A 12,458-nucleotide genomic window follows, 5' to 3' on the forward strand; every position below is an offset into this window, starting at 1 on the left:
TAATGAATCAGGAGGCTAAAACACTAAAATTGTCAGACTCAGTAAATCCTTCAAATATTTCATCTATAGAGGCACAGTAAACACTTAGTGTAAATTATAAAAGGTTTTTTAAAATATATAAATTCCAGGTCAAAATATATCAAATCAAACATATATCAACTTTACTTCTCAATTTACTTCTCTATGTAATCATATTTTGTTGACTCTAAATAACATTGTCTGGTAACTGATAATGACATTAAAATTTGTATCATCTCTCTGCTAAAATATAGTAAACTCTACTCTGAGCCCCTCATTCATAGGTCTTACATCTGTTATCCCATCGTCAGCAATAAAGCCAATGAGATTATTCTAAAATATAAATGTCCCCATGTTATTCTTGTCTTTGCTTTTTAAAGGACCAAGCAATGTACTCTCTAATTTCTCTTTTGCCTATTTTCCCTTTGTTGTAGAATTATATTGTGCATTTCAATCAAATTAAAGTCTTTCAGTTCCCTTAACTGTCTAATATATTTCTAGTTAGGCAGATGATGATGCACCTCCTGAAATCCTATTTTCTTTTCACAGACCTCTCAGTCTCACTCTGCTCCATCTGGAAATATCCAACTCCTCTTTGGGATCCTTATAAAATCTCCCTTTTGTGAACATACACTTTATACAGTCTCCTTGATGACTTGCTGCTTCCCGTCAGTTCTATTTTGGAAATATTTGCAAAACTGCATTTATTACCTCATATCACAGTTATTCATTCACATCACTATTTCCATTTGCTGACTATGAAAGAAAACCTTTCTGGTTTTGGCATCTGCCTTGGCAGCAGCAGTCGGAGAAGACAGCCTGGAAGACCTCCTCTTAGGCTTCTTCTTAGCCTCACTTTCTTCAGAGCTGACCTTCCTCTGGAGCTTCCTGGCTGAGAGCACAAGGCTCATGCAGGTGCTGCAGGCAATGGCTCTCAGGAACCTTCTGAAACTGTGCTGCCTGGCCACTGCTGCTGTTCCCACCACATGAGTTGCTGTGACACACCAAGTATTCAATTATTTTAATGCAGTTTTTACCATAATTGAGACATAACTATAGGCAATTTTAAATCTCTAAATTTTGTGATTTTAGCTACAACAAACCAAATAAAAATCAAATCCTTACTATTATGTTTTGTTTATTCTGCTTTCTAAATAAGTTCTCATTTTGTCATTATTGCCAGTGCTTACAACCCTCCTTTCTCTTATCTCTGGCCTAGAGAACAGTGACCTGCCCCTGGTTACTCTTCCTGTCATGAGCCTCTCTCAAGTGTGCCATTCTCCCCTCTCACAAGCATTAGTTTCTAAAATAAACATTTAACCATGCCATACCCACAAAAGTAAGAAAGTATTCTATTATTTATGCAATAAACTCAATATTTATTCATATGTCCCCCAGCTCTTCCAAGCATGATCACAAATAGTCTTCCAAATTCCCTGTAGGAACAAACTCAGCCCCACTAATACTTGTTCACATCATTCCTTCGCTTCACACAATTCCTACCTCTTCTGATTTTTATTGCTTCTCTGTCTCTATTTATGCTTAACATTTGCCAACATAGCCTCCATTGCCTCTAGCTCCTTAAGTTCCACATTGAATTCTCTTTTTTTCATGCCCCAAAGAATTTCTGCTGCACCATCATTACTTTCCCATCCTAATAGAAGTGAGAGCTTATTAATCTAATTTCCATATACTTTTTCAAAAGCTTTAATCATAACATTAAGTGTGCTTTGTCTGTTTTTACAAATAGATATCTTCTCCATTATGATGCAAATTCTTTCAGGATTGGTATTATATTGTATCATTTTTTATATCATCAACATCTAGTATATAAAAGGAAGAATGAAAGAATAATCTAAATATAAAATATATCTAAAGTTTCTAGTTACTGTGTATTATATCCAATATTCAGAGCTATAATATTAATTCTATATTTTGTGACAAGGAACTTCTTGTAATAATTCTACAGTGCAGGTGGACATAAACTTTAAAGCCCAAATGAAAGCCCCACACCACTTACTTTCCCCAGTAATAAATGCTACTTTTGGATTATGCTAATAAAATCTAACCTTCCATTAGATAGATGATTTCTGAATATTCTTGAATAAATTACCTCTTAAACAGAATAAAATTAGAATGGCATTCACTTTATTAATTAGCAATTTTTAAGACAGGCAGAGATACAATTTACATACTTAAATATGCCCATCTATTATACATATATATTATATATACATATATTTTTGTCAGGCCTACTATTTCTCTATCCTCTAATAGATAATGAAACAAAGGTACTTGTGTTTATCAAGTGTAAAATAATGCTTCTGTGGATGTGGGGAGTAGTTTTTAATTGCCTGCTATTACCTATGGAATAAATTTAAGAGTTAAGTTTGATCACTTAGAAATGCTTGGTTTTAATGCTTATAAAAATTGAACTTACACATATTCTGAAAAATACATTTTTTAAATCAAACTTAAGCTCATTTCACTTTCTCTCTTTAATATGTCATCAACACAAAAGCTTTTATCTCTTCCACTCTAAAAAAGAGTATGTTATTGTGGATAAGTGAAGGAAACAGCAAAAATATAAAAATTAAATATTTTGTGTCACAAGTCTTTTATGAGGAATAACATTTGTTTGATTTTTATTTTTTGAAAGCTAAATATGTAAATGCTAATTCTTTAAAATTGGAATGGAACTTATTGATGTCTATTACCAGTATCCTTTTTTTCACTGTGTCACAAAGGGGAAATTGGGCACATCAGGCCAAGAAACTACTCCAACATATTACACAGGAGAACTTTAAAAAATCTAAGGGAAATTGGACAGTGGCATTTGCAAAATCAAGCAGCATGATACAAAAATTTGAGATCTATCTAAGTCAATAGGATGATTTTATTCAAAGAGAAAAAGTCTCCACTGTCTCTCAGATTGGCAAAATCAGTTTCCTTTGTCATAAAATTGCTTAAAATTCCAAAAGGTAACATTTCATATGTCAGTGACTTGTTCAAATGGCTATCCCCTACCTTACCTAAGCCAATTAACATCACTATAAATTTTGTTCATATTGATTTGCCTTTCTTAAAGTATAAGCAGGAAAAATTCCTCACTGTCTCAAAACCTGCTATTTTTTCTCAATTATTTTGTGACTTCCTGGCTATTAAGTAGATGGAATAATATTTAATGCTCACACAACTGGGGCATCTGAAAATGAAGGGAAGTCCATCTTCCTTAGCCACTCTGTCCTGGGGGATGACTCCAGGTTCCAGTGCCAAAACAAATCAGGAGAAAAACTTTGTCTCAGAAGTATTTTATTGTGTGTTAAAATGGCAAAAATAACAAACTGAGGTGGGTGTTTGTTTTTTAGAATCCAACTCAATTATAAAATGTACTAAATTAATTTTCCAAAATAGTCTAATAATCTCTCTCAGAAATTACAGTGATGCAGTGGTTATTTGCATTTTCCTGATTATATTCTATTTTTTCCTCAGAGGGGGACCTATGTCCAATGGGAACAAGTCCTATCAATTGAGTGTCATAGCAATCATGCAGAAGCTTCAGCATATCAAAATGTCAGAAATCAGACAACAGAGAGAGAAGATGAACGTTTAAATAATAGAAAACTCTTCAGTAGCGCTGAAGTTTGGTAAAGAAAGAAAAAGGGAGGTGGGAAGAAACTAAAGAGTTAATGAGGAAATAATTTATGAAGAATTTTATAATGCTTTCCATCCCTTGTACTAAGTAATTGAAGTTTTAAGTATAAAATACAGGCTCTTTTTACATTTTGGACAGACTGGCTCTGCTATAGTGTGGAAATTTGTCTTGGATGGGAGCCAGAGCAACAGTGAGAGATCATTCATTCATCCTGTTGTTTCAGGTATCTACTTACCAGTTAATGATGTCTTGATCTCAGGCAGTTTCTGGACCTCAGCATTATGATGGTTCTGCATTGCAGAATTCTGTGCTGTTGGGGGTTTTGCTGTAAAAATGTAGTAGTTTATCAGTAACCAAGGCTTCTACTCACTAGATGTCAGTAATATTTCCCTCACCTCCAGTATAACAATATCTCAATATCTTTAGGCATTTTCAGATGTTCTCAGGGGAGTCTCCCACCCCAGAACACTGATTTGTGGTAATAACAAAGAGGATAGAAGAAGGAGAATTGGAGAATATTTAACTTGTTAACAACAAAATGATGATGTATTGAAAGTAACATTTGAGGGAAAGGGGTAAATTGTAGATGCAAAATTTAAAGTGTGTCTGCTTTTGCTTTTTACTGGGAACAGTTACGGTGCTTATATAGGGAGGTGCTGATATCAGACATATGAGCTTAAAGAGTAAATTGAAAAATACACACACACACACACACACACACACACAGGAGAGTCAGAATATTATTATAGTATTCCAACATAAAATTAAGGGGAACTCAACTAAAAATGATAATTAAAGTAGAAGAAACCAAGGCGAACAATTTTCAACCCCTACTCAATCTCTCCAGTTTGAACACCTATGCCCATCATATTAGCTATTTTAGAATATGAAAATACAAAGAAGTAATAGTAGCTATTTTAGAATATGAGAATATAAAGAAGTACCAGATTTTAACATTCAGAGTTCAGAAAATATTTATCTTAGCTACTTATTATTTGGAATGTTCATAAAACACAATGTAATGTCTTTTCGAAGTGTCTATGATTTTAGGGATATAATATGGAAAATCAAAGACAACAATATTCTATTACAAAAATGTGTTTCATATTTGATGTTAGAATACAACACATTTGTTTTCTAAGTTAGATTCAATAAAGATGAGGAGCTTAAAGTTATCTGGACAGAAGAAGAGAAAGGAATCAGTCATCAGTTAGAATGAAAGAAACCCATGATTGCACTTGAAAGGGTGTTAGCAGAAGCTGTCCAATAAATTCACAGAAGATGCTTCTGCTTTAATAAATTGTTGTGCTATCAGCCAGGCACGGTGGTGCACAACTGTAATCCCAGTGGCTTAGAGGCGCATGAGTTCAAAGGCAGCCTTAGCAACAGCAAGGCGCTAGGCAACTCAGTGAGACCATCTCTAAATAAGAATACAAAATATGAGGGCTGGGGTTGTGGCTCATAATATAGTGTTTGCCTAGCATGTGTGAGGCCCTGTGTTTTATTCTCAGCACCACATATAAATAAATAATAAATAAAGGTCCATCAACAACTAAAAAATATCTAAAAAATGCAAAATAGAGCTGGGATGTGGCTCAGTAGTCCAGGGCCTCTGAGTTCAATCACTGGTACCAAAACAAACAAAGAAACAAACTGTTGTACTATCAAATCCTTTTGTAGCACTTGAGCTTCACTTTCTCTACTTGTACTGACGGATCAAGGTTTTGTTTGTCCCAAATCTATAATTTGGTGCCAATTGTCTGTTTATCTTCTGAGCATGAAAGGGAAATCTCAGCCTTGAAAAATTTTTTATTATTAGTGTTATTATTATTGGCCTGGTAAGAACCACAATAGTGCTTTTATGAAGCATAAGAAAATTTAGGGGTTCTAAAACTTTATTCTGAAAAAAAGTAATTTTATAAATATTATTTCATGTTCAAAGTATATTCATATACAGCCTTACATTTTCAAATGACCAAAGAATGAGGAACACTTAAAAATAATGTGTTTCATTATTCACATAGGTGGAAATAAAGTTGTAGGTTAAATTTTAGCATTAGTACTCATTCTCTGATTTTGTGTTATTTCTACCTATTGTCAAACATCTAACAATACTTTAGGAATAGGATGTCAATTTTTTATGTTCATAAAGTTCAGTGTAAAATAAAAAAGAATTATCTTGATTATGGCTAATATTTTCTGTATAATCTTATGAATCATTACTACTGGATTAGCATTTTTCAAAACCAGGATCAAACATGTGTTTTTAAACTTTATTACCTTTTTATACCTATTATTAGAGTACATAAATTGGCATCATAATTTTAAGTTAATATTTTTTTTTCACATAATGGATATGCTAAAATTAAATCCATTCCTTTATATAGACTTGTAGAATCTACACCCAATTTTCAGATGCTATAAAAAATGTCACAGTAATCTTCATATATAAGTAGATATATATATATATATATATATATATATATGATACTTGTTATATTTTGGAAGAATATTCATGAGCTAAAAGGTGTTCATATTTTTTAGTATTTTTTAAAATCAGAAAATACATTAATTTGCTCTTTGATTAGTCCAAATGCAGCTTAAACTTTTCCCATTGTCCTCCATCTTTTACAACACAGTTGTTTTCAGCTATTTAATTGTGGAAACAATAAAGACATTACTCTGAAACAACTCTTAGTAGGCAAAAAATTTTAAAAAAATGTTATCACTAAGAGATAATCTATTAATCTCTTTGTGACACTTGGTTTAATTCTCAGCTTCAAACTCAATAAAATTCCAGGCATTTGCATAAGTTGTATATTATCTAATAAAGTAACACTGTTCTTCATTTTTCTAATCTAAGGTAATATATTACCTTTGTAATATATGGTGGTAATAAATTTATCTTTTTTCACCATAAGTAGTGGACTTTAAATCCAGTAAATTTGATCATTCTGTTGCACATTGGTGTTTTTTATTTGGGTTTTTTTTTTTTTTTTTTTTTTGGTTTTTCATTGCATTGACTGATTTGAGTGATTTTCATATTGATTACTCTTCCTTTTTTTCTCTCTTCCTTTCAACATATTTAAAACCTGGAATTCCCTTTTCTTTCTTTCAAAGCAATTTTTTTCTTTTACAAATATTTTTAGATTTTTTAGAAAAATCTTGCCCATCTCCAAATTCTAAAATGATTTTTCACCTTAAAAATTTTACATATTATTTAGTATGTATTTCAGCATTTCTTATATGTTAATGCTGCCTCTGTATTTCTTATTTAGTAAGGTATGTGCCCTGTCTCTTCCTAATTGTAGAAGCATTATTTTTTTTTCAATTGATAATATCACTTTTTCATGTAAATTTTTACTATTTGATAGATATAATACTAATTTTATCTGCAATTTATGGATTCTTTTTTTGTGAAGTCATTTAAAATAATTTTGCAGTCAAATCTCTCATTACCTTTTCTTACGTTAGCCTTTTCTACATAAAGCCAATTCAATGTAAAATTAAAAATTGTCTCATTAAATTTTTCACACAGTTATGATTTTGTATTTAATATTTTAAACAATAATATATTTGGTTTTCAGCCTGAGAAGAACTGGGTTAAAATGCCCATTTTCTCCATTAATATTTCAAAACTTGGAAAAGTCAGGGATCTTTGAGCATCTTTAAATGGAGCCTATTAGGAACCATAGGGGTTAAATTAGATAATGTGTGTAAACTCTTAACAGATGTCTTGCTGGTAGTAAATAATAAATGATGCAGAAAGTTATTTATGGCTTTATACATAATGAGGTGTTTTAATTTATTATTTACCAAATACATATTTATCGTAGAAGTTTAGGCTAAATATGTCTTTGGTAAATAATAAATTATTTTTATTAGTTTTGACTTATCTCTTGAAGTTGGGACATTCAAAAGATAAGTCAAAACTTAATGAATATAGACCTGAAAGTAATATGAGAGTTTTTCCAATTATAGTTGAAATATAATGAAAAATTAAAAAGTAGTCATGGATATAGGACACATAGAGAAACTTCCTGTTCAGGAACATCACTTTGGTCTTTGGAGATTTATGTCTTCATTCTCTGACTCTTTAAATGGAACAGTACAATAAATAGTTAATGTCTTAAGAGTGATTGCAGATCAACAAGCAAAGATAAATACAAAAATGTTACAGGACACAGTGTTCCTATTCAATATCCTTGAAGTAGTTTCAGATTTAGATTGATTCTAGGCACCCAGGCCTCTTAGACATCATCAGGAACATCTAAATTGCTTTCTCACAACTTCTACAATGTTGGGGACCACAAATCAAGTCAAGATGGCATCTGGCAGTTTGCCAGGAGGAGTGGTTTGTGAGGCAAGGCCACTGAGCCATTAAGATGATAAGGATTCCTTATTGGCTGACTGCTGTATCTAGATAATGCTAATTGAGTCAAGCTGTGTGTAATCAGTTAGGTATATATTCCTCTGCTGTTCCGCAATAAAGTGGTGCCTGCTACCTTGGGTACCCACTACCTTGAGTTCGTGCTCAGTTCCCTCTGAGTTTCTCCTCAATAAAGCAGTTCCTGCTTCAACCTTCAAGTTGTTTATCACCTCCCGGTTATTTTACCCAGCCGGACTGCGGCACTACAAAGCCTTCTTATCACCTCAATTTAGAAGGTACCTCATTAAATTGCTTTTAGCCAATTCGCTTTCTAAAATACTCACATTTCACATACAATAAAAAAATTTCTTTAGCTCTACTCTTTTAACTTGCACTTGATAGCATACAGGCATTCATTAAGTTTTACTGTCAGCAGAACAGCACAAATTTAACAGTTTTGTGATCCATTTTTACTAAATAACAGAAGAGAAAGTGTTATGTTAAGGGCAGTGTGAGTTTAATTTTCTGTATCATTTAAAATTACTTAAGTGCATCCCCAAAGAAAACTAATATATTGATCAGATATAATTCACTTCAATGTTAATAAAACCTTAGCATGAATTGTTTGCATATACTAGCAAAAGATATATAAGTGAAAATAATCTATGAAGGTTCATAATGCTTATATAGCACACAAGAAATCTATGGGATAATAATAACAAGAGACAAAATTTGATGTGTATAAGAAGAAATATATTTTAGTGAAAAAAGTTTGATATTTAATTGTGGCTTTAAAATACTCTTCTATATTAGATTATATAAATACACAAAGAGAAATATTGCATCCTGGTCACTCTCCAGTAATCTGCCCATGTCACAGACGGGTGGACGGACAGCACTCTGACTCACCCTGTGCAGGCAAGCAAGGAGCTTCCTGTCCCAGCCACATCAGAGGAAGATACAAGACAAGCACCAGTTCACCTGCCATGGTATGAGGGAGGATCTAGGGACCAATGCCCAGAGACACATTATTTTTAACAAATGCAACACTCACTTTCTCAGCCACTGGAAGTGGAGCATAGGTCTACAGGGGGGAGTGGCCATTCTGACCTATGGCCTCTCACCCACCTACCAGCACCACTCACCAGGGTGCTAGGAGGTGCTGTCATTGGCTGACTGCACCAGGCATGCTGGGTCACAGTGATTACTACATCCTTCTTTCAGCACTCAGGGACCCCTCAGTTCCACTGGACCTGGGAGAGACTGGAGGGGGATGGGAGGATTTGAGGATATACTTTAATATGTGTATATATAAGTATTTACTTATTATATCTTTATATGTATATATGTATATATTTTACATATTTATCGTGTCTTTATATGTGTGTATATATTTTATGTGTGTATATACATACATGCTTATGAACTTTATACTTCCATGTGTATATTGATACTTAATTGAGAGTAGAGCTTCTATTTATCATCTTTATTTTTTTTGCATACTGTTTCTTCCATATTGATAACTCTGGTTTGGAAGCATAGAGGGAATAATTTAATTTTCATGTCTCATAAATGCTCATTTCTTTTGTCCCATAATACATATCAGTCAAAGAATAAAATTGCAATACTTCTACAGTATGATTACTGGAAGCATTCTGGGGTTTTATTGTTAGTTTTGGTTTTGGTTTTTAGCATATACTCTCTCATTTCTTTTTTTCTTTCTTTCATTTTTATTTTTTGCATTTTCTGTTTCTTTTTTGCCAGTGTTTTTTAAATTGATTTTTAAAAAAAATAATGACAGCAGAATGCATTACAATTTTTATGACACATATACAGCACATATTTTCATATCTCTGGTTGTATATAAATTATGTTGACACCAGTTCGTGTCTTCATATATTTACTTTGGATAATGTCTATCACATTCCAACATCCTTGCTAGTCCCCTTACCCTTCTTTTTCCTCCCACCCCTCTGCCCTATCTAGATTTCATCTATTCCTCCCATGTTTCCCATCCCTACCCCTCTATCAGTTAGCCTCCTTATATCAGAGAGAATATTCAGCATTTGTTGTTTTGGGATTTGCTAACTTCACTTAGCATTATGTTCTCCAACGCCATACATTTACCTGCAAATGCCATGATTTTATTCTCTTTTATTGATGAGTAAAATTCCATTGTGTATACGTGACACATTTCTTTTACCCATTCATCCACTGAAGAGCATCTAGATTGGCTTCATAGTTCAGTTATTGTGAATTGTGCTTGAGCCACATCCCCAGCCCAAGAAAGATAATTCTTATGGAACACAAACACATTTTCAAATGAGATGACTGCCTCGATAGTTAGCACACAGTGGATAAAAAGGTTGTGGAGCCTGGCACAGTAGTGCATGCCTACAGTCCCAGCTACTCAGGAGGCTGAAGCAGGAGGATGGCTTGAGCCCAGGAGTTCAAGGCTGGCCTGGGCAACACTGTGAGACCCTGTCTCTGTCCCAGGAGTAATGACCTCAGATTCTGGAATATGGGATGGAATCCTGACTGTTTTATCTTCTAGTGGTGCAACTTCAAATAAATCCCTTAATCTAGCTGTTTCCATTTCAGCATCTGCAAAATGAGAATAGTGCTAGCAAGGACATAGGGTTGTTGTGATAGTTAAAAGAGTCAATGCATGTAAAGTGCCATGAGCAGTGCTTGGCAGTAGTAAAGTAGAAGTGTAGCTCTTATTATTGGGTATAACTTAGCCTTTCTCCGTATTCAGTCATTAGTATTTCTTTATTCCAACTTTGATTTTATAGGAAGACTTCAATGAGAATGTTCCTGCCTGGCTTGTCTTACATCCAGCCGGGAGTTAGTAGTCCTTGTGGAAAGGAACCCTTCATTCAGTTCTTGGAACAAGCCCTTTTAGGCCTGTTTTAGCAATGAGCTCCAACGACCGTGGCTAGAGTGTGTTCTGTACAGTTTCCACATTTATCAAAGAGAAGCCTGTAGTTTGCTTCTTAGTACTCTAAATTCCTGAACCCAAAGTGCTCTTTTGGCCTTTTCCTGCACCATTGGAGAAAGAGCAGAGAGTTGTTGCATTGAGTGTTCTTGTCTTGAACTGATTTTATGACATCTTCTTTGATCAGTGTGGAAACCAGTACAGGAAGACACTCTCAGGTTTTCTCCACTCAGAGGCAGGTATCATCTGCTCTAATCATAGCTAGCGTCAGGTCTTCCTACCTTGTTGAAGCTGCAAGTGTGGTCATGTGTGTTTCTTACTGCCCACTGCAGACCTCTCATTGTTTTAAGATACATTTTTAGTTGTAGATGGGCACTGTTTTAGTCAGCTTTTTCACCTCTGTGACCAGAACCAACTGTGGAGGAGGAATGTTTATTGGAGGGCTCATGGTTTCAGAGGTCTTAGTCCATAGAAGGCCGACTCCATTCCTTGGAGCTCCAGGGGAGGCAGCATCATGGCAGGAGTGTGTGACTGAGGGTAGCAGCTCACATCATGATCAGAAAGCAGAGAGAGAGAGACTCCACTGTCCAGATACAAAATATATACCCCTTAGCCATGTGCCTGATGAACCCGTTCCTCCAGCCACACCCACCTGCCCCAGTTACCACTCAGTTAATCCCATTAGGGATTCATTCACTGATTAGGTTAAAGCCATATCCCAGTCATTTCTCCTCCAAACCTTCTTGCATTGTCTCACATGTGAGCTTTTGGAGGACACCACATCTAAACCATAACAGATGATACCTTTATTTTATTTATTTTTATGTGGTGATGAGGAAGGAACCCAGTGCCTCACGTGTTCTATCACTTGTGTTCTATCACTGAGCTACAACTGCAGCCCCCAGACCTCTTATTTTTGGAGCTGTTTTCTGAAAGAACTTGTGTCCTTATTCACAGACTGTTTGAAGCAAAATCCAATCAAGGTTTTCAAACAAATATTAAATGTCTTCACGCAATTAACTTAAGCATCCTTTTCTTCTGCTTACCTCTCATTCTGTTATATTTGATAATTAAATTTTCCCAGTTCATGCAATGGAAGGTGAGGTAGCACTTTTGACCACTGTAGGGTGGTCAAACCTGAAGTCTGGGGCAGAAATGTCAGTTTGAAGGATGAAACCAGTCAGTTGGACTGATTTCTGATTTTCACTAGGACCTAGTCCTGCCTTGTGTATTTTCTAGTTCCCTATTTGTGTGTTGCTCATCATGTTCCTTTTTTTTTATGGTTTTCAGGTGGAGTTGGCATGAACTTAAAAGCAGCAGATACTGTTATTTTTTTTGACAGTGATTTTAATCCTCAAAATGACTTGCGGGCAGCTGCTAGAGCTCACCAAATTGGCCAGAACAAGTGAGTGAGTTAGACATTGGCACCTTTCTGCTCTGTTGGCTTGCAGCTGTGGATTGGGGAGGAAGGTGGACCG

At 34.6% G+C, this 12,458-nt stretch overlaps 1 long non-coding RNA gene across 1 annotated transcript; it reads left to right on the forward strand.

Annotated features, from left to right (window-relative positions):
- Nucleotides 1–3,548: 3,548 nt before the first annotated feature.
- Nucleotides 3,549–12,350, forward strand: LOC144252251 (uncharacterized). The gene is made up of 3 exons (XR_013342951.1): nt 3,549–3,896; nt 8,856–9,031; nt 12,271–12,350. It is a non-coding gene; the product is annotated as an uncharacterized LOC144252251 (long non-coding RNA).
- The last annotated feature ends 108 nt before the right edge of the window (nt 12,351–12,458 follow it).

The sequence above is a fragment of the Urocitellus parryii genome, unplaced genomic scaffold (assembly GCF_045843805.1).
Source record: "Urocitellus parryii isolate mUroPar1 unplaced genomic scaffold, mUroPar1.hap1 Scaffold_3940, whole genome shotgun sequence".
Classification (NCBI taxonomy): Eukaryota; Metazoa; Chordata; class Mammalia; order Rodentia; family Sciuridae; genus Urocitellus; species Urocitellus parryii.